The sequence below is a fragment of the Camelus bactrianus genome, chromosome 8 (genome assembly GCF_048773025.1).
Source record: "Camelus bactrianus isolate YW-2024 breed Bactrian camel chromosome 8, ASM4877302v1, whole genome shotgun sequence".
NCBI lineage: Eukaryota > Metazoa > Chordata > Mammalia > Artiodactyla > Camelidae > Camelus > Camelus bactrianus.
Genome location: NC_133546.1, coordinates 35,695,576 through 35,719,929, shown reverse-complemented (window position 1 = coordinate 35,719,929; position 24,354 = coordinate 35,695,576). Strand labels below are relative to the sequence as shown.

The window sequence follows — 24,354 nt, the reverse complement described above, 5'->3', positions numbered from 1 at the left end:
TGATGTATGTGTCTTTGTGATCCTATTTGTTCCAAGTTTAACTCTCACCTGTTTGGGAAGGTGGGGCAGGGGTGGGGGGGTGAGGGCCAAGTTGGGATGTAATTTGTTGGGGAGGGGAGTACTGGGTATGTGGGTAAAGTAAGCCTATAGCTCTTGCAGAAATAATGGCTTTTGAATGTCATAGGCAAAACTTGTTATTGTTGCAGGATAAGAAAGCACTTGCCATTTCTGCATTTGTTTCAGGTTAAATAATCAAAAATATTTTTAAAGATATATATAATTGTCCATTGAAACTAACAATATTAATTCTACTTGGAAAAAAAAAATCTCAAGGTAATGTTCACTTTGGTTTCTTCTTGGACAAAACTGTGCTTCCCACTTAATCCTATATTGGGACCTCTTCCTCACAAGTTTTAAACAGGTGTAATTCATAATACTTTATGGCAAGATCTTAAAGTCTATAGTGGTAGATCTCTGTGCCAGTGGTTACTCTCCAATGGCCTCATTCAACTCACTGGGAATCAGTCCTCAGAGGGAGGAGTCAGTCAAACGTCTCTAACCCTAGTCAGGTTTCAGGGAGATAACTTTCTCATCAGAAAACCCTTTGGGAACCCCTTTTTAAAATCTGCTTCCATCATTTTGAACCTACAAATTTACTATTACCCATCTGCTAATGGTCTTAGACAACCATATACAATAATTTTATTTAAAGATCTGTTTCTCCTGCTTCTTCCAAGTTATTTTATAGAAATATCTTCCACACAACCAGAAACAAACAATTTGGCAAGAGGGAATAGTCAAAGACAATTCATGATAATGGAGAGTGGAGTTCAGATAATTTACACTTGCCTCGGTTTTACTTTTACCTAAAGGAAAAATATATACATATTTATTATTGCTTTTAAAGATTTTGTTAGAGGGGAGGGTGTAGCTCAGTGGTAGAGTGCATGCCTAGCATGCCCAAGGTCCTAGGTTCAATCCTCAGTATCTCCATTAAATAAATAAAAATAAACCTAATTATGTCCCCCTCAAAAAAATTTTTTTTAATTAAGGTTTTGTTGTATGGAGTCTGTTTGTTTCTTTGTCTTGTTTTGCTTTTGCTTTTTTAAAGACAAAAGTATAGAGGGGATTTCTGAAGGATTAAGTAATACTCTAGGTGTGTTTAAGTCAGCTGGTTATTGTATTTGATCAGTCACTGTAGATACTAAAGGAAAAAAAAGTTCAAATCCAGTAATGTAATGACTAAGAAGAAGGAATAGTAACTAAGAAAAAAAATTTTAAATTAATAATATTGAAGCTAGTTACATTTGGCATATATTTTAATAAAGCTATCTTTAAAAAGGAAGGGAGTTATTAGCAAGGACAAAAGAAAAATTACAGATTCATGTTCAAAGTTAATAACACCTGTAACTTGAACATGCTCTGATGTAAGCTTCACTGTCAAGTTGTTAAAAAAAAAAGATGATTCAGTCTCCATTTACAGGACAGTTCGTGGCCTGTAGCAATCTGTAAGGATGAGGGAGAAGAAAGAGCAGGATTAATGTGTCACTCTCCCATGCTACCAAACCATGGGACCTGCAAAGCCCAAGAGAGAGGGAGACCCGTACAAGGTCACTTGGGATTAGGCATGCAAACTAATGGCCTTACTCATTGTTCCAAGGGGTCCTGTGATTGGGCTTGCGGCCAGCACACTTCAGCCAGAAAAGCCTCTCAATTAGGTACAGTCGCAATGCCAAGTTTCTCAGCAAGAGCATGTGAAAGGGCTCCTTTTGACTTTTGATCAAATCCATTTAAAATCTTTGCCATGGGACTCTGCAAATCGCCATTTAAAAATATGTCTGGAATGCCTCATACCTGGGAACTAATATTAGGTACTTCCTATAGAGATTATGACCAATGTGTTCACAATTCTCTCAGGTAAATGGGTTCAAAACTAAACATTGCTGTGAACCACAGTGAAAACAGGAAATCCATTCACATTTGCCTGAAGTGCTAGACTATCAACTTTTTAGGGTGGGGACCTTGTTTTATGCCTCTGTGCTGGTGCAGAGCCCCACGCATGGTAGACACTTAATGAATGGTTGTTGTTTTTTTTTTTGAAGGAGAACAGGATGGCATAAATTGGTTTCTTTTATTTTTTTTAAGACTCCTAAGATATGACACTGCTTTCACAGTGCTCAGTATGTATTTTTCTATTATGTAACCTTTTTTTTAAATTGATGAATGGTTTTTTGATTGGATGGATGAATTAAACAGATTTGTTTACTGACGTTGCAAAATAATTATCAAACAAATAGGTAGTTTACCATTTGGAAGACCCTTTACTACCCTATTTTCCCAGTTACCCATGGTGAGACCTGAAATGTTTGTCCTTTTAGAACAGAAGAAGAGCTTTTTACACTGGGAAATCCAGACCAGTGGCAGCGTGCCTGCCTTGTGGAGGTTGCTAATCCCGCCTGCTTGTAATTCTCATTTGTGTTGGGATGTGAAGTCTCCTGCCTTGGCTGTGGTCACAGAACCACAGAGGAAGGCTTTTACTTCAGGGCCCTTTCTTTTCTTTCCAAGTGTAAGAAAAACAAGGTTTGACTAACATGTAGTACTGAATACTTTGTTTTCAGATCTTACTTGTCTTTCTTGTTAAATTTTTTGGTGACAATAATAAAATAACGACTCACGGTCCATAAGAAGGATCCACACTTTTTCCCACTAAGAGGGATGCTCCGGGGATTTCAACTCAGCTGAGGTGGACACAGTAAGTGGAGACACTGAACCCAAAAGCAAGAGATAGGACAGACTGTGTGCACAGGAGTTCCTGCCTATCCTGCTAAGCTCCCCTACGTGGAGCAAAACATGTCTTCAAAGAAAGCAACAGAAATTGGTCTTCTCCTGATGTGAAACGAAGCAATTTATGAGAGATTGAACACTTAAATACTAACCATGAAAGCTTTGAGAGGGTCAGTTATAAAAAAGGACTTTTACAAATGTAAATAATATTTGCAAACTCAATTGCTGATAGTGACCAAAAAGATGATAAAAATCTGTGACATGGGCCAGATACCAGATGAATGGAGTAGTAGATAATGTGGGGAAGTGGTAGGTTTGTGCCTGTTTCAGAGTTGTTCAACTCTTCGAACACACACACGTTCACACAAACAGATATTCACAGAGTCACATACCTTGAGTGAAAAGTGTCACTGACTATATGTAGCCTTTTGGCTGTTATTTTTAACCCACAGGTTCTGCCCTGGTGGTTTGTTTAGTTTTGCCAGGTCAGGATAATTTTTCCAAGTGAGAGTCAAGACTGGATCTGTTTCTTGTCATGTGAAATTTTTTAAAAGGTGTGATTTCAAAAGAATTAAATATTCAGCCCAGAGGAGGCTAATTCCTTCTAATCCCTTCCTAATTCACCAAAAACACGATCCACGACTACCCTGACCCAATATGGTCTTAGACTTGACCTTTATTCAGTACTCCTCTCCTTGAGCTCCCCCTAGAGGTGAGAGTCTGCCACGAACAAGAACCAAGGAGGCCACTCACTGTCTTCTGAGAAAAGATGAGATAAATACACTGGAACAGGATTGGCACTGGGATGATTATTAAGAACATAACAATTAAAAGGAAAATAAGAGTAATGTTTATGTGAATTTATTCCTCATGTCTTGTGCACCAAATAAATATCTAGGGCATATACTACATTCAAAAGAATTATGGTAGATGTTCTGAAAAATACTGAGATCATCAGTAACACAATTCCTTCCTCTCTCCTTGGGAAAGCTAAAAGCACAGAGAAAGCAACAGTCTTTCTGCTTTTCTGACAACATGAAATTCTCTTTCACTAAGTTTTCTACTATATGCTTAAGTAATGGTGCTCTTTAGAACACTCTTTACATTCTCTTCTTTCCTTGCTTTACATTCCTTTATCTGTGTTCTCACATTCATTCTTCTGGTTCCAATCACCACCTATTTTCTGAAGATTTCCACCCTTAAATCTCTGCACTGAACTTTTCTTTGAGTGGCTTTCATTTTGCTGGTGAAATTCTTCACCAGAAAGTCTCAAAGCCACTTCAAACCAACATACCCAAATGATAATTTAAGGCCCTACGTGTTTAATGACAAATAAGCATTGTCAGCGGTCAGTGCTATGAATCTAGAAGATCGCTTTGGGCTGAGGTTGTCTGGGAACGTCTCATGGCAAAGCTAGACTTGGGCAGGACTTTGAGCAAGAGTTTGTGGGCAACAGTGTGAACAAAATCAGGAGGACATCTATCACCATATCACCACTTCCTGCAACGGAGACTTCTGCCATCCTAATACTTTTCAGGCCCAAGTTCAGTTTTGACCTCTATTACAACACAAATTTTTAAAAAGGAGAGAGAAAAAATTTTGCCTCGTGGCAGCCTTTCTCTCTCTTTATCTGCTTTTCCCCCTTTCCAATTGGAGAAATTGGAGATTGGAGACCAGATAACCAAAGAAGGACCAAGCCGTGTTCCACTCAAAATAGAAATATACATGTTTTCTCAAACATATTTGGATTTCTCTATCCCTGAAAACCAGAAAGGGCACTCCTGAAGCTCAGCTGAGAGTTGGCTCTTGAATACCAGGCATTTTCTTTCTTCCTTCTGCATCCACTTGAGATTGTGGATCTGGCCCTGACTTTGTCCCAGCCAAGTTGCTGAACATAGCCTCTGACGCTCCAAGGACTGCCCTGCAAACTTGTCAAAGGTATGAAAGGACTGCCTCTCCCCCCAGCCCCGCCACACTGTGCAGTGGCGTATTTACCTTGGGTAACTCAACCCAAGTGGGACTTTTTACCATCCCATAAGGCAAGCTCTTCCGATGCTTACTTCAAAATAAACTAGAGCGTTTCTTCTTTTTCTCTTCTGCAGTGTTTTTATTTAGAAGGAACATGGGGAAGCTTACCTGTTCCCTGAGTAATCACGGTGGTGGTTTTCCCTGTATGGTATTGTAGATAATTAAGAACAAAAAATTTTTTCTAATGTACAACTGGATACACCATGAAAATCTTAACTGTGTGACACTTTTTTTCATGAGAAAGAAGTATCCTTTTTACTGTGGTAGCTTCAGGGGTGAAAGAAATTATGCTGTGACAGCTTACAAAACAGGCAATAGAATTGTGAGAACTCAGTCAAAAACAACAGGCCCCATTGAAATGTTCTAATGTACTTTGGTAACCACATTGCCAGTTACAAGATTTTTAGAAATTAATATTTTTGTAGACTTTAAACAGAAAAAGATCTATTTGCAAAGTAGGTAAATATCTTTAAATATTTATCAACCAGCATCATGAAAGAGATCTTTTATAATTGCACCTGTTGGAGTTAATTGGGCAATATTGTATACCATGACTTGTCTGTCATAATACTGGCTTTGTTCTTAAACTGAAGTGCTATTTACTGAGTCTGTTTAATGAAGGGCTCTGCATTTTCTTTTGCAATTCTGAAAGTGAGAAAAATTTAACTCAGAAGAATGAAGGAATATGCATTTGAAGAAAAAGAGGAAGTTTCCTGATTTTCGTTAGCATTGGAAAGCAGTGAAAAACAAGTTTTGTTTTTAAGTTAGAACAAGACAGCGATGCACTTGGCTTAAGTTCTGATGGAGTAGTCATTTGGCTTTCAGGAATGCTTCCCACAGACAGACTGCTCCTTTGAGCTTCAGGAGAATGAAGAGCACACACAGACTACGTACGGACAAGCATGACCTGTTTCATTAAAGTTCAGGATACAGATATGGTTATAATACGGTCCTTTCCAACCCCTCCCCCAGTCAGTCACTTTTCCCCTACACTTTGTAAGAAAACAACAACAGCAACAATAACAGCTCTCTTTCAGCCCTTCTCTCCCCTCAAAATAAAATTACACAAAACCCCTCGGAACTTACCCAGTCCAGAGACAGTGAGTGTGAGGGTTTGGCCTGATTCCAAAGCCAAGCAGAGAGAGAACTGTCTGCCTTTAGGCTCCTTCTGCCATTGCTTCTCCCTGGCACATAGTGTTGATGCTAAGGACTCAGCCCGCACAGCGTGATGGCCAGTGTTTGTGTACTGTTACTGGGTTACTCTTCTGATATATACACACACCAGGCAGAGATGCCCTGAATTATGTGCCAAGGTTACTGCTCTTTTGGTTCATGTCACCATGCTCAGCTACTGGTCCTGAAAGCACGGAAATGAGAAAAGAGTATTCCAGGCATACAGAACAGCATGTGCAAAGACTCAGAGGCAGGAGAAGCATGGCTATTTAAGTAAAGAAAAAATACATCAGTTTTTACCAGCCATGATTAACTTTGGGCTACAGGATTATGGATGATTTGGTTTTTCTTATACTGTTTCGACTTTCTTAGTTTTCTTCAAAGGAACCAAATTACCTTATTATTTAAACATTTTTTAAGGATCCCAAAGAGTAAAAAAGCAGTGGCAATGGAAAAAATGTTGAATTTAGGAGTAATATTATTTTAAAAAATGGTATAAGGCAGAACTCAAGCTGGACAATAGAAGGGAAGGGAGAAAATGAATTCAGGGGTGGGACCTAAAACACCAGAGTAGGAATCCAGGTCTGGAGTGAGGGGATCTTGGCCTGGGTACCAGCAGATGCTGTGGAAGTTACACTGACTTAAAAAAATAATTTAGAGCTGAATTCAAGATGGAAATTTTTCTGGCCTGCTTTTCCTGTGCTGTCAGCGCCACCCGTACTAGATGCCTGAGAATTATCACTAATCTTTCACCTTCCCTTCTCTTTCAAGATTTTTCTCTTTTCTCTATCTCTCTTTTTTTTTTTCTTTTTGCAGTTTTGACATATGGCTAGTATATTATGTATTTATCCTGCTTCTCTGAGCTTCCTGGATCTGAGTTTTGGTATCTGCCATTAATTTTAGAAAATTCTCAGCCATTATTGCTTCAAATATTTCTTCTCTCTTTTCCTTCTCCTCCAGTGTTCTAATTATGCATTATTACATCTTTTTTTTTAACTGAAGTATAGCTGGTTTACAATGTTGTGTTAATTTTTGGTGTACAGCTATTTACATCTTTTGAAACTGTCACACTGTTCTTTGATGTTCTCTGGTATCTTTTTCATTCCTTTTCTCTTTTCATTTCAGTTTGTGAAATTTCTATTGACTTATCTTTAAGCTCATGTTTTTTTTCTTCAACTGTATCTAGCGTATCATGGGTTCATCTTCATTCTTCATTTGTGTTACGGTGCTTTTGATTTTTAGATTTCCTCTGGATTTCTTTCTTAAGGTTTCCAACCTCTCTGCTCACATTATCAGGCTGTTCTTGCATGCTTCCTACTTTTTTTCCATTAGAGCTTTCTAGCATATTAACCATAGTCAATTTAAACCCTTGTCTGGTTCTGAGGCTCACTTTGTTTCTTTGGACTATTCTTTTTTGCCCTTTAGCATACCTTGTAACTTTTTTTTGACAGCTAAAATGTATTGTATAACAAGAATTGAAGTAAACAGACTTAATCTGCTAGGCGTTGGGTTGGGCTGTGTTTACTTTAGCTATAGATGTCAGAGGCTTCAACTTCCTAGATTTTGTCTTTCTTGTTGACTTTGGGCTTCCCTAAGAACTCTTCCTTAGATAGAATCTGCATCTTGCTGCTCTTTAACCGGTAACTCAATGCTGTTAATTGCACTGGAGCCTTGAGGGTGTGGTGGTAAGATACGGGGAGGGAATGCAATCTATAACCCTATGACTAAACCGCAGTCTTTTACTGGGCTTACGCTCCTGGGCTGTGCCCTTCACAGGTGCTTCTTCACCTTTTTCCTCTCCTCTCCAGGTGGAAGGGCTAGAGCGGGCAGGAGACCCCTATCCACAGGTTAGATAAGGCTCTGACAAAGTTCTTTCCTCTGGACATAGGCCTTTGTGACAGAGAACACAGTAGAGCTCTGCACCTATTTCAAATTGATGCCTTTCCCTCCCCACTGCCAGAGCTATAATCGAATTTTCTTGGCTTTTCACAAAAGAGAACCTGGTAGGATTTCTGGAAGCAGAACCCAGGAAGTGTGGGTGGCCCCCTAACACTGTGCCCTTCAAAAGTTTCTTATGCTCATTCCAGCCCACACTCAGTCTCCAGTAATTCATCAAAATTCCCATTTGTGTTCCAACTCGTTTAGGTTTCCAGAGGCTTCCTCCTAGGTAAACATACCTTAGCCATGACTCTAGGTTCTTCTGTCTTGCCAGATTTTGGGGCGGAGGTCTGCCTTGTGATTTCAGTTCTCTGATGGGTCCACAAAAACTCACTGGTTTTTGGTTTGTTCAGTTTTTCTTTTTCTTATTGTAAGGACAGCTGGGATATCTTCCAGACTTCATACATGTCAGAGCTGAAGGCACAGATGCTCTCCTCTTCTTCATCCTTTTCAATCATTAATCAAGGATTCCCAGTTTTATCTTCTAACCATCTCTTAAATTCATCTTTTTATCCCCACTGCTTTGTTTTCATGGAGCTTCTTTGTCTAAAACTTAGATCATGTCAGAAAATTCATAAGTGGTCCCTGTGCCCTTAAATCCCCTCAGATTATACTGAATATACATCTCGTTTTCCAGAGACGGTCCCAGTTTATACCTCGTTTCTAAGTGGGATGATCATAGTGTTCCCTTTTCAGTCTCAAAGTGTGCCAGTTTGGCAACAATTATGTGGTTACCCTTGGTTCACCCAGGATTGTGAATCAATCTTGCCTTAAATCTACCTCTGCCTTCAAATAATCTTTCTAAAATTTGAATATGACCATGTCCCTCTTCTGTAAAAAGTCTTCAAGTTGTGTTCCTAATCTATAGGGTAAACTCTCAATGCCTAGTTATACAAGGGCATCGAAGGTCTTCCATGAATTGACTCCTGACTTTTGGGGCCAGTTTTTAATCATGTCTTTCTCGATCCCTTAAATTGTAAGACCCAGCAAAACAGAGCTACTTGGTATTCCTTGAGCACAGCATGCTGTTTTGAACACTACTACTGTTGCTCAGAAACCATCCAAGTCCCATTCTTCCCCTTGCCAGACCTTCCTACCTCCCTCCCTCCCCCAAATTATTATAAATTATGGTTAATTAATCTTCAGTCATTCATAGTTACATATTATAATCATTGTTTTGTAGACTCTGTAGCACACATACAAACACCATGCTAAAAACATATACTACACACACTAGATTATGAACCCCTCAATGGCAGAAAACAGATCCTAGTCATTCGAATTTCTGATGTCTAACATAACAGGTGCTCAGTAAAGTAAGTGGTACTCAACATTCACTCTGTTGAGTTGCATTAGGAGACAGAAAAGCATTAAGTGTTCCAGTTAATAGCAAGGGTACACTCAAATTAATGTCATGGATTTATACAGAGTAAAGGTCCCTTAGACTTATCGGTAAATAAATCCCCTCGGGAGAATTTATAATGCTGATTGTCTATAATTCTGAGATGTCAGATGATTAGAGATGGAAAGAGCAGGGCAATTCAATGATATAGAAAAACCCACAAAGAATAATGGGAATTAAAAAAAAAAAAATCACCTTCACCTCTTGGCTCAGTTCCAATTTAAAAATCTGGACTTCCTTAGAGTTCCATGCTGGTTTCTAGTACACGGCACACGCCTTTTTTCTTCCCAAACTCAATCCACTTTTGCAAGCTCTGCCCTCACTCTCCACAAACAACCACTTCCTGGCCGCCCACCCCCTTGGACCTAGAGTTGTACACACCAGTCATGTGGTTGGTGCTTTTGGAGTATGGCTAGAGGAAGTGGCCTATGCAGGGACCATGAACTTCTGTGGTCCCTGGAGGCTGGAGTGTGCTCCAGGAGGGGAAGGACAAGCATACTGCTTGGCCCTATAGGTACTTAACCCCCTGGGAGAAGGACAGCTGAAAGAGAGCCCATTGGAGCCCTCTAAAGGTAGGGCTCAGAGTAGGGGCTCCTCCTGCCGAGGTCTAAGGGTGGTATTGAAGGGAAGACTATATAGGAAATGGCAGAGAATAACATTGTGTTATCATTACATAGGCAGCCTTTTAATAGAGCAAGAGGTGACAAAATATCTTGGGGAACTCTGAAGTCTGCACTTAGTAGAATGGGTGCCCCACAGAACAGAGTGGAAAGATGTAGACAAAAGTCATGGATGAGAGTAAACTTAAATTAGGGGTGAACATTAGCTCATAATCTCATTCCCTAAATCTCGGTCTTTCTTAGCTGCTTACACCTGGGCACAGTGGTTCCTTACCTTAGAAACAAACCATTCCTCTTTCCCAAATATATCTGGTGGATTATCAGATTAGTTTGAGGAGAGTGAGAGGGTTGGTGGTTAGAAATGGGAGCAAGGGTGGAGAGATCCCCTAAAAGCACATGATTGTGTTATTACCAAGCAAAGGGTGTCGGGGAGTGGGAAACAGATGTCTTCTACCCTGCTGTAGGACCTGATACTCAAGCACTCTGCAGCCTTTCCAGAACGGTCCCAACCTTGAATTCTCTCTAAATAAAAGAATTCATAATATTTTAATGTAAAATTATTACAAATTCCCTTCTTTCTATCAATTTTCTCAATTTTCTGAAGCACTGTTTGCTTTTCTTTTATTTGTGACAGAATGGAGAATAGCTGTGGTACTCTGCAACATACTGAATGGAAAAGTAGCACAAGAACACAGTAACAAAGAGCCTTCATGCCGCAAGGAAGAGCACTCCTGTTGGCATGGAGAACCTCTACCACTGGGACTGCAAAACTGCAAGTCTGTGAAAAGAAAGAGATTTCTGTATTCAGAAATAGTGGATACAGTTGGAGTAGTGTCAGTTTGGTGTGTGTGTGTGTGTGTGTGTGTAGACACACGATCTGTTTATGTGTCGATGTATGTATGTATATATATTTATTTAAAATCTCTTTGGGTTGATAAAAGCTTTCTCTTCTTTGGAGTGTTGAGTCTGTTTGTCTTAAATAGAATAAATCAGGGCTTATACTCAGGGGACACATCAATACAGCCATACTACTTATTAAATATGAACTATTTTTCTACTGGTTGGGAAATGGTATAATAGTAAACATGATAAGCACTAAAATTAATGAATTTCAGCACATGTGATTTTTCTCAGAAAACATACCACTCCAATTCCAAGATTTTTTGCGGGGGAGGGGAGTAGGGGCTGGGCACTGGAGCACAGAACTGGAAGTCCCACTAAAGATCCTGTTATTTATTTCAGGTGTTGAGGAATTTCTTTGGGGTTTAAATGTCCTTGGCTGGGAGAAGGGAGATCACACAGTCACATGAAGGTAAAACGTGGTAATGGTCGAAGAGTGTGGGAGACACGTGGGGCACAGACAGCACAAATGGGGCTTAACTTTCAGGTTGTGGTAGTCATCACTCAGGCATGACTGGGAAACTTTGCTTTATTGGGAAATGTTTCCCTGGGAGGTACTGACCATCCCTGCACCATGTGAAGAGGTAACGAGGAGGATATCTTCCTGAGATCACTCTCAAAGGTCAACAGAATCTGAAATACATCAAGTGACAGGGAGAGCCTTGTCTCTGTCCCCTCCCCACTGCCCATGGTCAGTTCTACCCATGGAGAAACCTCAAGGGACCCGGCTCTTACCATCCTGCCCCAGACTGCTCCTGTGAGTCTTCCAAGCAGTGGCACTTGCTGAGCTGGACAGCAATCACCCTGTGTTTCTCTTTTCCTCTTCTTTCCCTTCCTGCATGTGTCCTGCTTATTAACTGTGCTTCAGCCACTTGCCCGACTTGTTTCCTGACTGGACTTTGAAGAGAGGCAACCATTTCACCCTTCTTGGGTGGAACAAAGCAGACAAAACACAGATTCTTAACTTAGGGAACTAGAATTGTCCAGTAACCACGCCCCTTGTCCCCTCTTCCTGCCTCCTTTTTGTTTTAATATGGCTTATTATTATTTAGGTATGGTAAGGCCAACAGAGCAGGAGCAATGGCCAGTGAAAAGACAGTTTATTATACACACAGATCCCAAGTGACAGAACACATGTCATGCCATTGAGGGCCACAAGGTAGCACCACCGGGGGCAGAGCAGTCAGGAGGCAGAGGGAAAGAACTGTGGGCAAGAGTCTTTATCATATTTTCCATGGGAAGAAACAGGTGAGGCCGGGGAAACAGGTTTGGGATTGGCTAGTCTGAATCATTTCAGTGGATTTGGGAGCACAGGGGCTGTCCCTAGCTGTCTCACATCTGGCCCTGCGGTGATTAAGGCTGATGGATAGTGGCCAGAAGTGCAAGAACCAGGTAAGGGAGGTGGTTGAGGGTGTAGACTCTGAATTGTTTGGTTAGTATTTGAAAAGAGTGGCCTTGGGAGGGTGATTCCTCCTGAGGGGGAGGAAAGCAAAGAAAGCTAAGGCAAGGTGACTCAGCAAAATTGTCAGGTTATTTGGAACAAGATGTGTTTGGCACATGCATATAGGGCAGATTTCAAATCATCAAGTTTATGGAAGCTAGAAACATGGTTAATACACCCTTTCTCTCTCATCTTTCTCTCTCTCTACCCAGCTTTCATACTTCTATCAGTAGGATTATGAAAAAAGGCCACTGTCCTTTGCTATTGGACTGTGTTTGGAGAGAGATTCACTTTAATGGAAAAGTCTTTGAAATAATTTTCTATGTAAAATCTCAGCTAAGAAAGGAGCATCATTTAGCTCTTTAAACAAAAGATACACTGATGATTTTAAATCATTAAAATGATTTGATGAATGAGTTTTACTATAAATTTGAATACTTGGTAAGCAAGATATTCCAGGTTTAGAGAATACAGTTGGCCCCTGAACAACACGGTTTTCAACTATGTGGGTCTACTTATACGTGGATTTTTTCAACAGTAAATACTACAGTACTACATGATCCATGGTTGAATGAATCTGTGGATGCAAAACTTTGGATGATGAGGAAGTGTGGATACAGAGGAACCAAGAATACACAGGGCTAACTATAAGTTATACATCAATTTTCAAAGGTTGGTGCCCCTAATTCCTGCAGTATTCAAGGATCAATTGTGTATAGTTAGGGAATAGAAGAAACATACTTTTACACCCTTGATTTATATATTAAAAGTATAAAATCATATTGTTTATTTTATAATGTGAATATATCATGTATCAGATATTAAAATTTTTATATGAATTTAAATGACTATACATTTATTACACATGGCATTCTTGTCACCTCCAACTTTCTAAATTGTGATTTTCTCTCAAAGCCTATTTAAAGTACTATGTCCTAAACTTGCATGGAGGGTCCCTGCAATCCAAGCTGTGTTATATTTATACAATGGAACACTACTCAGTCATAAAAAGTAATAAAATAATGCCATTTGCCACAACATGGATGGACCTGGAGATTGTCATTCTAAGTGAAGAAAGCCAGAAAGAGAAAGAAAAAAACCATATGAGATCACTTATATATAGAATCTAAAAAAAAGACAAACAAACTTATTTATAAAACAGAAACAGACTCTCAGACATAGAAGACAAACTTATGGTTACCAGGGGCGTAGCAGGTGGGAAGGGATAAATTGGCAGTTCGAGATTTGCAGATACTAACTAATATACATAAAATAAACAAGTTCATACTGTATAGCACAGGGAACTATATTTAATATTCTGTAGTAATCTATGGTGAAAAAGAATATGAAAACAACTATATGTATGTTCATGTATGACTGAGGGACCGAGGCATTATGCTCTACACCAGAAATTGACACATTGTAAACTGACTATACTTCAATATAAAAAATACAAAAAATAAAAATAAAAAAATAAACTACCATCTTCTTACCAATTTGCTCACGATCATGACTTGTATCTCTTCTGTCTGTCATCGCCTCCTCCTTATAGTTAATTTCCTAATTTTCTGGTGATCAGATCACTGATCATTCTCCCCTTCAGTCCCTAGAGCAGTTCTACTTTTCTAGGGGTGGGTACATATCAGAATCATGGAGAAGAGTCTCCTCTGAAGGAAATAGTTCTAGCCCAGTCCCTCACCCAACGTCTCACACAAAAATATATCTATCTAGGAGATACTTGAATCTAATGAGCATTTTTTTCTTAATGTGCATCAGAGTCACTTGGGGGCAACACAGATCTAAAGCAGAAAAAACTAGGGACTCTCTGAGCTTACCTCCCCTTCCAAATTAGGGAATTTGGTAGTAAGCAATGTTCCTAGACAGACTGCCCTTGGTCATGGTGCTCTGGTGTCACTCACACTTACTAATATAATCTAGTTCATAGCTGGTACTGCCCACTGGGCTTCTGCAATGTTCTCCAAGTCAAAGTTGTTACTGAATATTACAGCAAAGCTCCTGCAGCTGGGTTTTTTAGTCTCATCATTCCACGACCCATCTCCGCCATCCTGCATGCCCAGAACGCTAGCTTGACCCATGGTTAAAATTTTTGCAGTGGTACCCTGAGTTGTTATGTAGATCTACTGAAGGATCTCTGCCAGTATGGAAGCCCAGTCTTTGTACATCATGAATTTCCTGGATGGTGACAACAACCCAGTCTATACAGCCAGGTATCTCCTTTTGCTGCTATCGGCTGGGCCTGCCCCTGTACCAACCTATAGTTCAGCCCTAAAGGATGAGTTTATTCTTAAGTCCTGGCCATTCTGTTAGCCATGTCTAGATAATATGTGATTATTGTAGATAATGTAGCTGGGATATATGAGGCATCCCAGCTACATTTGTTCTCTTCACACATTATTATTATTGTTGTTGTTGTTATTATTAGTCAAGTTTGGAGGTACTGGGGATTGAACCCAGTACCTTGCGCATGCTAAGCTCATGCTCTACCATTGAGCTATTACCCCCAACCCCTTTTCTCACACACTTTATACCAAATACACAGGCTTTTTTGGTAGCTATTTGGCTTTATGGCATCACTCCTCCCATTATATGTGGAGAAGCTGTACTCCATCTATGTATCCTCCCACTTGAGCTGTGAAGTCTCTCTGCTTCCTGCTCCTCAGAACTCTTACTCATGATTATTTGATAAAAGTCCACCTCCCACACTGGACTGTAATTTCTAGGAGGTCAGTGATCTTATTCTATTTTCCATCCCTAATGCCTGCCTGACAGAGTGCCTGGGACATAGTAAGTGCTCAATAAATATCTGTTGAATAAACAAATGAAAATACTAAGACCCTTGAAGGTATGGGACTGTGTAATGCAAACTCTACCTTAGACTCTACTATGATGTTACTCAGACTCTTAAAATATACTTAAATGATGAGTGAAGATGCTTGGAGAAATATATAACTTAATGTTATGTTCATAGGCTTCAGAAGATTAATGTTCAATTTTAGAGAAAAGTATTCTGCATAAACGTTTAGACCAGAATATAAGAGGACATATCCCTGAATAGCAGTTAGGACTAGCTCTCATCATATAGAGCATTCCTGAGCTCATTTTGATGGGCAATACCCACATTCCTTTCAAACAATCTGTTTAGATAATTTTCTCCTTTTCATGTTGGCAACAAAACAGAATCAGATTGACCAAAGGACTCAGCAGAGTCCTAACCATTGCACAAGCCAACAGAAGGCTCATTCTGGGTGCATTTTTGGGCTAGTCCACATCTCCCTCGTTTATTATGGAATGTAACTGGTATTTCCTGCTTCCACAAAGAAACTCAAATCCCAATTGATATATCAAAGACTCAAAAGGACAAAGCTGTTTTTTCTCTTTTTATTCATAGAACAGGGAATCCTCTCCTCTCTTCTCCTCTCCTCTCCTCACAAAAAAAATCCCAAATAAGACCAGAGGGACTAACAACTTCAGCCCCAATTCTTTTTGTTCTATAATGGAACGATCCAGTGGAAATTCAATACTGGCCATAAATGTGAGCCACTTAAGTAATTCAAAATTTTCTAGTATTCACATTAAAAAAAAAAGTAAGAGAAACAGGTGCAAAAACTTTAGTCATATATTTTATTGAAACAAAATACAAAAAAAGGTATCATTTCAATATGTAATCAATGTGAAAATTTATTAGTGAGCTATTTTACATCCTCTTTCTGTACTAAATCTTTGAACGATGTGTACTTTACATGTACAGTATGTCTCAGTTCAGACTAGCCACATTTTAAGAGCTTAAAAAGCACATGTGGCTGATGGTTACACATTGGGCAGTGTTGTTTTAGAATGTGCTTTTGTGCTACAGTTTTCCATACAGTGGGATGAGATGCCCTCACAGCAGCCACTGGAACCCTAGCGAGGAAAGGCAATCTGTTGAAACTTCCGAGAAGTTTTACGTTGATTCAATAAATACAACCTGTCTAAATGCTTCAGTGGTTTCCAGGCCCTGCTTACCACAGCTGCAGCGGCTAGTTTAAGCTCAGCTTTGAAATAGTGTCGCTGGCTGACTCTGCTCTTGCTGCAGCTGTCATGTGCCCTGTCCGGGCTGCAATGTGGCCCGGGTGCAGGGAGGAGCATTCTTCTCCCTCTGGCATTAAGCACCAAGGGTGAGGGAGCCGATCCAGCATTTCAGTGCCACAGCTCTTTTCAGATGCGCTCATGTGTTTTTGTTTGTTTGTTTGTTTGTTTGTTTCCTGTTTTTCTTACTCTGGATAACTCTGAAGATGAGGTAGAATCCTTTTAGGTCAAAAACCTATAGATGTTAATAGCTAGAATGTTACTTACTCTTTTTTGGAGGGGAGGTAATTGATTGATTCATTATTTTCATTTAATGGAGGTACTGGCACACACTCTACCACTGAGCTATACCCTCCCCCGCCTAGAATGTTATTTTTAACAAAGACATTACTAGACAGGGCGGATGAATCTGTGGATTAGGAAACCAACATATCCTGTCACGAGAAGGGCAGAAGTTTTCTTACATTGTAATATGTAGTCAGTCATGAAGATTACACAGCAGATTCTGATGATTTCCAGGTCGTCTTTAATAGGGAGATGTTGATCATATACTTTAGCATAATTAGGTTTTCTTGATTTTCAAACTGTGTTTCTTAGACCTCATGCCTCCGCAGAGCCCTCTGTGGGGGCCTGGGGAGGCAGGGAAGGCCGAGAGTGGGGATCGAAGGTGCAGGCAGCAGAGCCCCGGCCCGTCTCTGTCTTCAGCCAGAGCGGCTCTGTTTGGTTTCTTTTAATGCTTCTGGGCCAGGTCTAGTATGGATAAGTGGTTTCTGTGCCAGATTTTTAGAAAACCATCCACCTAAGGGAATTGTCTCTGTTTCGATTCAGTCTGAATCTCTTTCTGTGCTCCCCATATTGCATTTTTATCTTGCCATCTGTGCTGGGATGTCCACTTTTTCCTTAGGGGCTTTACTACTGGACACTGTCTTTGCTTGTGCGGTTGTGTAAAGAAAAGCCTTTAAGTACCACAACTTTTGGGTTCATTTTTATTGTTTTTATTGTTTTCTGTTTATTAAAGTAATTCATTCTTATTGTGGGAAAATGAAAAAGAACACTAGATAGAATAAAGAGAAAATAAAAAGCATTTATAATTGCATCACACAGAGATAAATGGTGTTAACATTTTGATATATTTCTTTCTGGATTTTAATGTGTATATATTTTAAACTAAATTGGAATCATATTGTACATGGTTTTGTATCTTGCTTTCCTCAATTAGCATTATATTGTCATCATATTTCTATTTCATTAAAGTATGATTGTTATTAGTTTTTAATCCTTAATCCTATGTGTCTCATAATTTACTTAACCATGCTTCTATTGTTGGAAATGTTGATTGTTTCTGATTTTTCCTTGTTAAAATTGAAGCTTCAACTATCATTCTTGTATAAAAATGGTGCTCACATTCCCTCACATAAATATTTAAATACACTAAGTTTATTTTCTAGGAATATAAATATTCACATTTCTAAATGTCTACTCTACATATTGCTCAAATATTGAATGAAATTTTGCCATTTGCAGTAACATAGATGGACTTGGATGGCATAATGCTAAGTGAAATAAGTCGGGCAGAGAAAGATAAATATTGTATGACATTACTTATATGTGGAATCTAAAAAATACAGCAAAGTAGTGAATATAACATAAAAGAATCACAGAGAACAAACTACTGGTTACCAGTGATTGGGGGGAAGAGCAGTGTAGGGGTGGAGGAGTGGGAGGTTCAAGCTAGTAGGTATAAGACAGGCTCAGGGATGTATTGTACAACGCAGGAAATAGAGCCAATATTTTGTAATAACGGTAAATGGAAAGTTACCTTTAAAAATTACACAATTTTTTTAAAATTTTAAATTATACTAATAAAAAATACAGCCCCACCTGTAGTATATGTGAGTGCCAATCTATCCTCACCCTTTCTTGACTTTGAGTTCAATACTTCAAAGGAATCTTTTCAATTTAGTTTTTTTCAGTTTTTTTAAAAAAAAATTTTTGCAAAGCATTGATACCTTACTAAGAGACATCTGTATTTCATTTTCTGGAGATAGATCTATCTGTCTATATATCTACCTTTTGACCATTTTTCTTCTGATATGTTAATAATTTTAATTTCATTTATAAGAACATTTTATGTATTAAGGCTATCAAATCTTAGCCTATCATAGTCATTGCAAATACAAACGACATAATTTGTCTTTACCTTTTACTTTTGTTAAACTTTTTTTTTTTTTTTTTTGGACAGCATCAGTTTGATCATAAGCACTTTTCTAATCTCTATTCTGTCACTCCAAGCAGTTTCATCCACACCCATAGCTTCAATTACTATCTATTACATTGATGATTCACAAACTCACACACACCTCCAGCCCAGGGAACCCAAGATCAAGAGGGACTGTCTTGAAGAAATATGTTAGTTTGGCTTTTGTCTAACCGGGTGGAAATTAAATTCACAAGAAGGAAGACCACAATGTTTTAAAAGACATTGTGTCAGCTTCAGCTAAAAGATGAAGACAGTACAAAAATGACAGGCCTTTGGAACTTCTGAGCATATACATACATATACATACGATGTACCCACATCCTATTGGTTCTGTTTCTCTGGAGAACCCTGACTAATAAAGGGGGTATATAACCTGTGTCCTTACTTCATAGATCTTCCACTGAGAGGAACTATCCTCAAGGAGTTGTACCCTAGGAAGCACACCTGCGTTTATGGTTAGATTTTGTTTTACAAGCCAGTGGGTTACGCTCTGTCTTTTGTCAGAGAGATTTCCAAGGATATCATCTTTATTGTTTGATTTTAAGGGATGCTGCTTGTTTCTAACATGCTTATCAGAAATGCAGCTTCTGACATGACTAGCCATCCCAGGAAGGTCAAGGAGTGGCTCTCTGTAGTGACTGAGCACTCAGCTGTCTTCTCAATGGCCACTGAATTATCTGGATGGGGGCAGCCTTCTTTACATATCAGTGAAGTGGGAGGGAGCACTTTAAAACCTCCTTTGACAGGTTGAGCCACTTCTAGCTGGGAATGTGACCTACAAAGAAAATCTCTTATTTTGTAGCACCATCATCTTTCTAGTTCAAATTCTAATACCATTTGTGTGTGTGTGTGGCATTATCTTGAATGTCTTACATGTAACATTTTATCTTCTCGACGTCCCAAAGGGTAAACCTTACTCTTCCCACTATACAGATGATAAACCAAAGCTCAGTGAAAAGTTATCACTTCTAGGGAATGGCAGTAGTTTGAAAATGAGTCCATTTTACTTCTAATCCTGTATTTTCTTCCATTGCACCAAATCCCCCAACAGACAGAAAAATTGCCTGACAGCACATTCCTTCTGCCTCCTACCCCCTCCTGGAGCTTTCCAAAATTTTACCGTTTATTCGCTTCAGGCTCAGAATCGAGTAGGCAATTATAGCACTATCTTGCTCCTGTTAAGTAGTGCAAAAATCAGTAAGTGGTGCTCTAATGCAGGCACACTACAGAGAAAACAGGGTAGAAGTCCAGTGTGAAATTATCAGGAGAGAAGAAAGCCCACCTTAGATGAATTCGACTTGATAAACATGTGATTAGCCCCTATTATATGGCGATCCTTGGGGAGATACAAGGGTGAAACTAGATGCAGTGTCTGCACATAAGGAGCTCCCAGATCGTGATAAGTAAACATGCTTTGAATTTCATCAGAAAAGGAGTATCCAAAACATGAGACTGTATCATGAAAATAAGGATCACAGTCTCCACTGGCCTTTAAACAGCATGCTTTGCCCTTAAGTTCATGACTCAGTTGGAAGGAATGACCTCGAGTGGCATGTTTTTTTTTAGCCAAGAAACAGCTAATTTCCAAAGACCTAACAAGTTTCACAGATCATTCAACTTCTCTCTAGTATACAAGCAAGATTTTTTCAATTTAAAAATGAGTCTACAGAAATGTTTGTAGATGCTTCATAGACCTTTCATAAAACTACTAAACATTAGCTTGGCATGTTAAGAGATTTCTAATATTTTTGTCTTAATATTGCCCACGTAAGAGTGACTATTAAACACCCTCCCCCTCCACTGTGAGGAGCAGAGCCTCATTTTTTCAAGTAAGTCTTTGATTTAAAAACAGAATACATTTCAGGGAAACAGAACATATTCTTATTTAAGGGTTGCAGAGTATATGTTTATTTGGAAAATTAAAACTTAGCATGCTGTTTTCCATAACTTGATATTAAGTACCAAGAGTATGTTTAAAGCTTAGCCTATAAAATGTATTTAAAGATAAAATGCTACATATTTTTAATATCAAAACTCTATGTACAATTTTCAATCTGAAACAGAATGTTGTACTTCAGATTGCAGTGTGATTATCTTCAAGTTAGGTTTTTATTAAAATAGTGTTTGTTGAAAAACTGGACATTCTGTCACACACTATCTAACTTGGTAGCATTAGAAGTGATGCCAAGTTTCCTATGTGCAGTCTCAGTCCCCCTGAAAAACTTCTAAGGGGAATTCTAGCAGAGACTGGCAGTTCTAAGATTCCAAAACTCTTCATGTACTAAAATTTAGAAACTTGTAAGTTCCACTGATGAAGGTAAGTAAGAAAGTACTGTATTTAGATTAAGGGACATAGTGTTAAACCTTGCCTTACGTTTTTATTACATCTCAAATTGCAACAAATCAAAAAAGATAAAACTTTATGAGACTACAGTTATTTCTTGTTAAGACACTTGCTTGTAAAAATTTTTTCTCTGCCTTCATTTATTTTTATTTTTAGTTTAAAAGCTAAAGCCAAGCCAGGAAGAGGAAGACAAGATGAGAAACCCCAAATCAAGGTAAACGTTGTTTTAGCAAAGCACAGTGTTGTGAAATAAACCAGAAAGAACATTACCATGCATGTCTTACTAGGCGTCCCCTGCCCTCTCCTCCCCGACAAAACTTGCTTTACCTTTCTTCGGGTTATTTTCTATATAAAACAGATACCATTAGAGAAAATATTTTTGCATGCTTGTCTTTCAAAACTGTGTTTCATATGGAATGCATTCCTTTTTCTAATTTCCAGCTGAGAGAAATATGAAATACCCAGGTCCTGCCCGGAGATTCAACAGTTTTCTGTAACTGATACTATCAAAACTAAAGAAAAAAATGAAAAAGGCTTGAATCTGACAAGCAACCACACATTTGGACACAGATCTGAGTTATCTACGCCCCTAAGGCCTCCAACTCACATGAAAGTATTGTGACGTTTTCAGAAGATTCTCTAGTTCTTACTTTTAGCTGAGGAGAAGACAGTCTAAGATCTTTAATAGAAGATCGCTACTCAGAGGTTTGTATGTGGTCAAATGGTCAACAAATTAGTTGTGTGTCAAAGGGGAAAAAAAGACTTTAATATGCCAACATAAATTCCATAGGAGCTTAACAAATTATTAAATATAGTAATGATAATGCCATAATAATGTTAAAATGTAGCCTAAGATACACTAAAAATGAGAAGAGTGGCTGGAGTTAGATTAATTTGGTTGGTTTCTGCCTTGTATCTCCTGTCTTTTCCTTTTCTGCTCTTCTGCCACTCTATGCACTCATGGCCACATGCAGGCCCACAGACATAATGATGGTCACCTAGGAAGTTTTTCAAGAAGTTCAGCCCACCAAGGGGTGGTCCTTACAATGAAGTCATGTCACCAGCAAGACATGATGTTTTGTATGACAGGGATAAACTGAGTTTACTAACTAGACTGTGGTTCCAACATTCTCTTCTATCCTAATTTTTCTGAACACCTTCCTGTTCTTTAAATGAAAGCCTTGATCCCATCTCCCTGTTCTGGAATTGCATGCTGACTGTTGGGCCCACCACTGACTTTGTTGTGTTCGAACAGATCGCCCAGAAATCAGGATGCGGCATCCCACCTGGGAGATAATAAGTCCAAAGATCTTTCATTGCTGTGCCTCATTTCATTCATTCATTTGTTCGTGCACTTTTCCATGCATTAAATGATACAATTATATATTTAGCCAATGTGTTCAAGAGAAATTTTTAAGAAAGAATCCCCAGGATTTAGTAACTGATTGGATATAGGGAGAAATAAAGGAGAAGCCTTTACCAATTCTGTGATAAAAACTTTGTCAAGCAAACTTCTGCTACCAGGGATTCAGATGATCAGCTGTCCCTCTCTCTCCCCTTGACTCCACTGAGCAAAATGTGCCCTGGAAAGGGGTTCCTCTGTCCTTCCCTCTCACTTCTTTCAAAGTCTTGTCTTTTATGCTACCTGGGGATACTGCTCCCACTATGGCAAATCTGACCTTAAAGTTCTTTAAGAATGATGGTTTTAAATCGGAAGCTAAACCTACTTCAGGTACACAACTTTCTTTTACTATAAATGATTGTTGAAACTCCAGATTCCAGAAGCTACCCTTAAAAGAAAGAAGAATTAGATAAGCTGAGTCTTTAGGGATTTTATGAAGCAAAGCAAAATATTTAATATTTAATAAACATATGAAATTTGGTATATATTTCTCATCCTCAGGAAAGCCTTCCTTCTGTGACAATTACGTGATTTTATTATCATACCTTATAACAGAAAGGAAGGATTTAATTTGTAGAATAACTACATAAAATGTGATAAAGCAATTATACTTTTTAAAAATGTGTGCTTTTTAAAAGTTACAAAGCCAAGAAAATGAAGGAAGATGGGCTGTTTTCAATGCACACCTTGTATTTTCATAAGGTATATTGAAACAAATACTTAAAATATATAAAACCAAGAGCTTTCCATGGAAGGCATGTGATTGACGGCCAGGCAGGTGATAAAGAGTAGCTTTGCCGTGATCTTGTTTTTTTCTTTTTTTTCATATATGAGCAAACTCCATGTTTGAACTCATTAGTTCAAAGCCCACCTTTGTCAGCTAACAATTTGTGATTAGAGTAGACTTAATCATAATGTACCTCCCAGAGGTATGCTGATGAAAAGAAACACTGGTAATTCTGGGCTCCCTTCACATGAAAATCTATTCAAAAGAAATTATTATAAAAAGTCTTCCTTCAACCTCCATATCTCTGAAGAACTTAGGAATGATAAATATTATCTTTTTGAGTATAAACTTGCAAATATGTACTAAATTAAAAGTGGTTATTTCCTTGGCCTGGCTATGTTCAGGCAAGACATAAATCTTTTCACACTGGTCTGTACAAAGTCTGTCTTCTTCTAAGATGTTAGAAAAAAGTGAAGTGAAAAACTATTTTAATAGTCCCTGTTCTGATTTTCTCTAGATCTTTATTTCCTTCTGGAAACATGGGAGGCTAGTTAGAAGACATGAAGAGTTGACCCTAGTTTCAGAAAAAGTACACTTGTGATTTTACATGTGCAATTATTAGGCACCTACAGTGGGCTTTAATGATATGCACGTTGGTTATTATCATCTCAACACTGAAATTATCCGAAATTTCTAAGTGTTCTCTATGTCAACAGAGTAAACAAACACAAACATCTGTTTAGAAGAACATACAGTTTTCCAACAAATATATAACTCTGTGGAAACAAACAGAAAGTCATTGGAAAGAACAGCAATAGTGTTCCTTGGGGCCTGGCAGTGTGATTCACCTGGCCCTGCTGCTGGGTGTCTGGGACAACTAACTTCTTCCTGAACCTGAGGCTTTCTCAGGCTCCTGGTGATGTATGTACGATGGCGTTAGCATGCGAAAGGCATTTGGCGCATCATGAAATTATAATCTAAGAGAAATTCAGGCTGCCAGGGCTGTGAACAAGTTGAGATAGTGTAAGTGGTCTAGATTTTTTTTAAATATAAGACAGTTTTTACCGATGTACACAAAAAAGTAATTTTGCATTCTGTTAAAAAAGTAGGTTTTTTTTTTTTTTAACATCATGACAAGAAGTCTGTTAATTCCTTGTCTCTGGACTGTCTTAAATATACTTAATTTTTTAAACAAAAAATCTCATATTTCTTTTAGTAACAATGGTGCCTTCTGTATTTGTTAATGATA

General features: G+C 38.6%; 1 long non-coding RNA gene across 2 annotated transcripts in view; it reads left to right on the top strand.

Annotated features, from left to right (window-relative positions):
* LOC141578360 (uncharacterized) overlaps positions 1-15,660 on the top strand; it is a 29,755-nt gene extending 14,095 nt beyond the window's left edge. Inside the window, exons 3-4 of one of the 2 annotated variants that reach the window (XR_012508638.1) lie at positions 10,580-10,721; positions 11,188-15,660. This is a non-coding gene — a long non-coding RNA (uncharacterized LOC141578360). Of the gene's footprint in view, positions 1-10,579; positions 11,156-11,187 lie in introns of those variants that run through there. The other variant, XR_012508637.1, reaches the window with a different exon arrangement.
* The last annotated feature ends 8,694 nt before the right edge of the window (positions 15,661-24,354 follow it).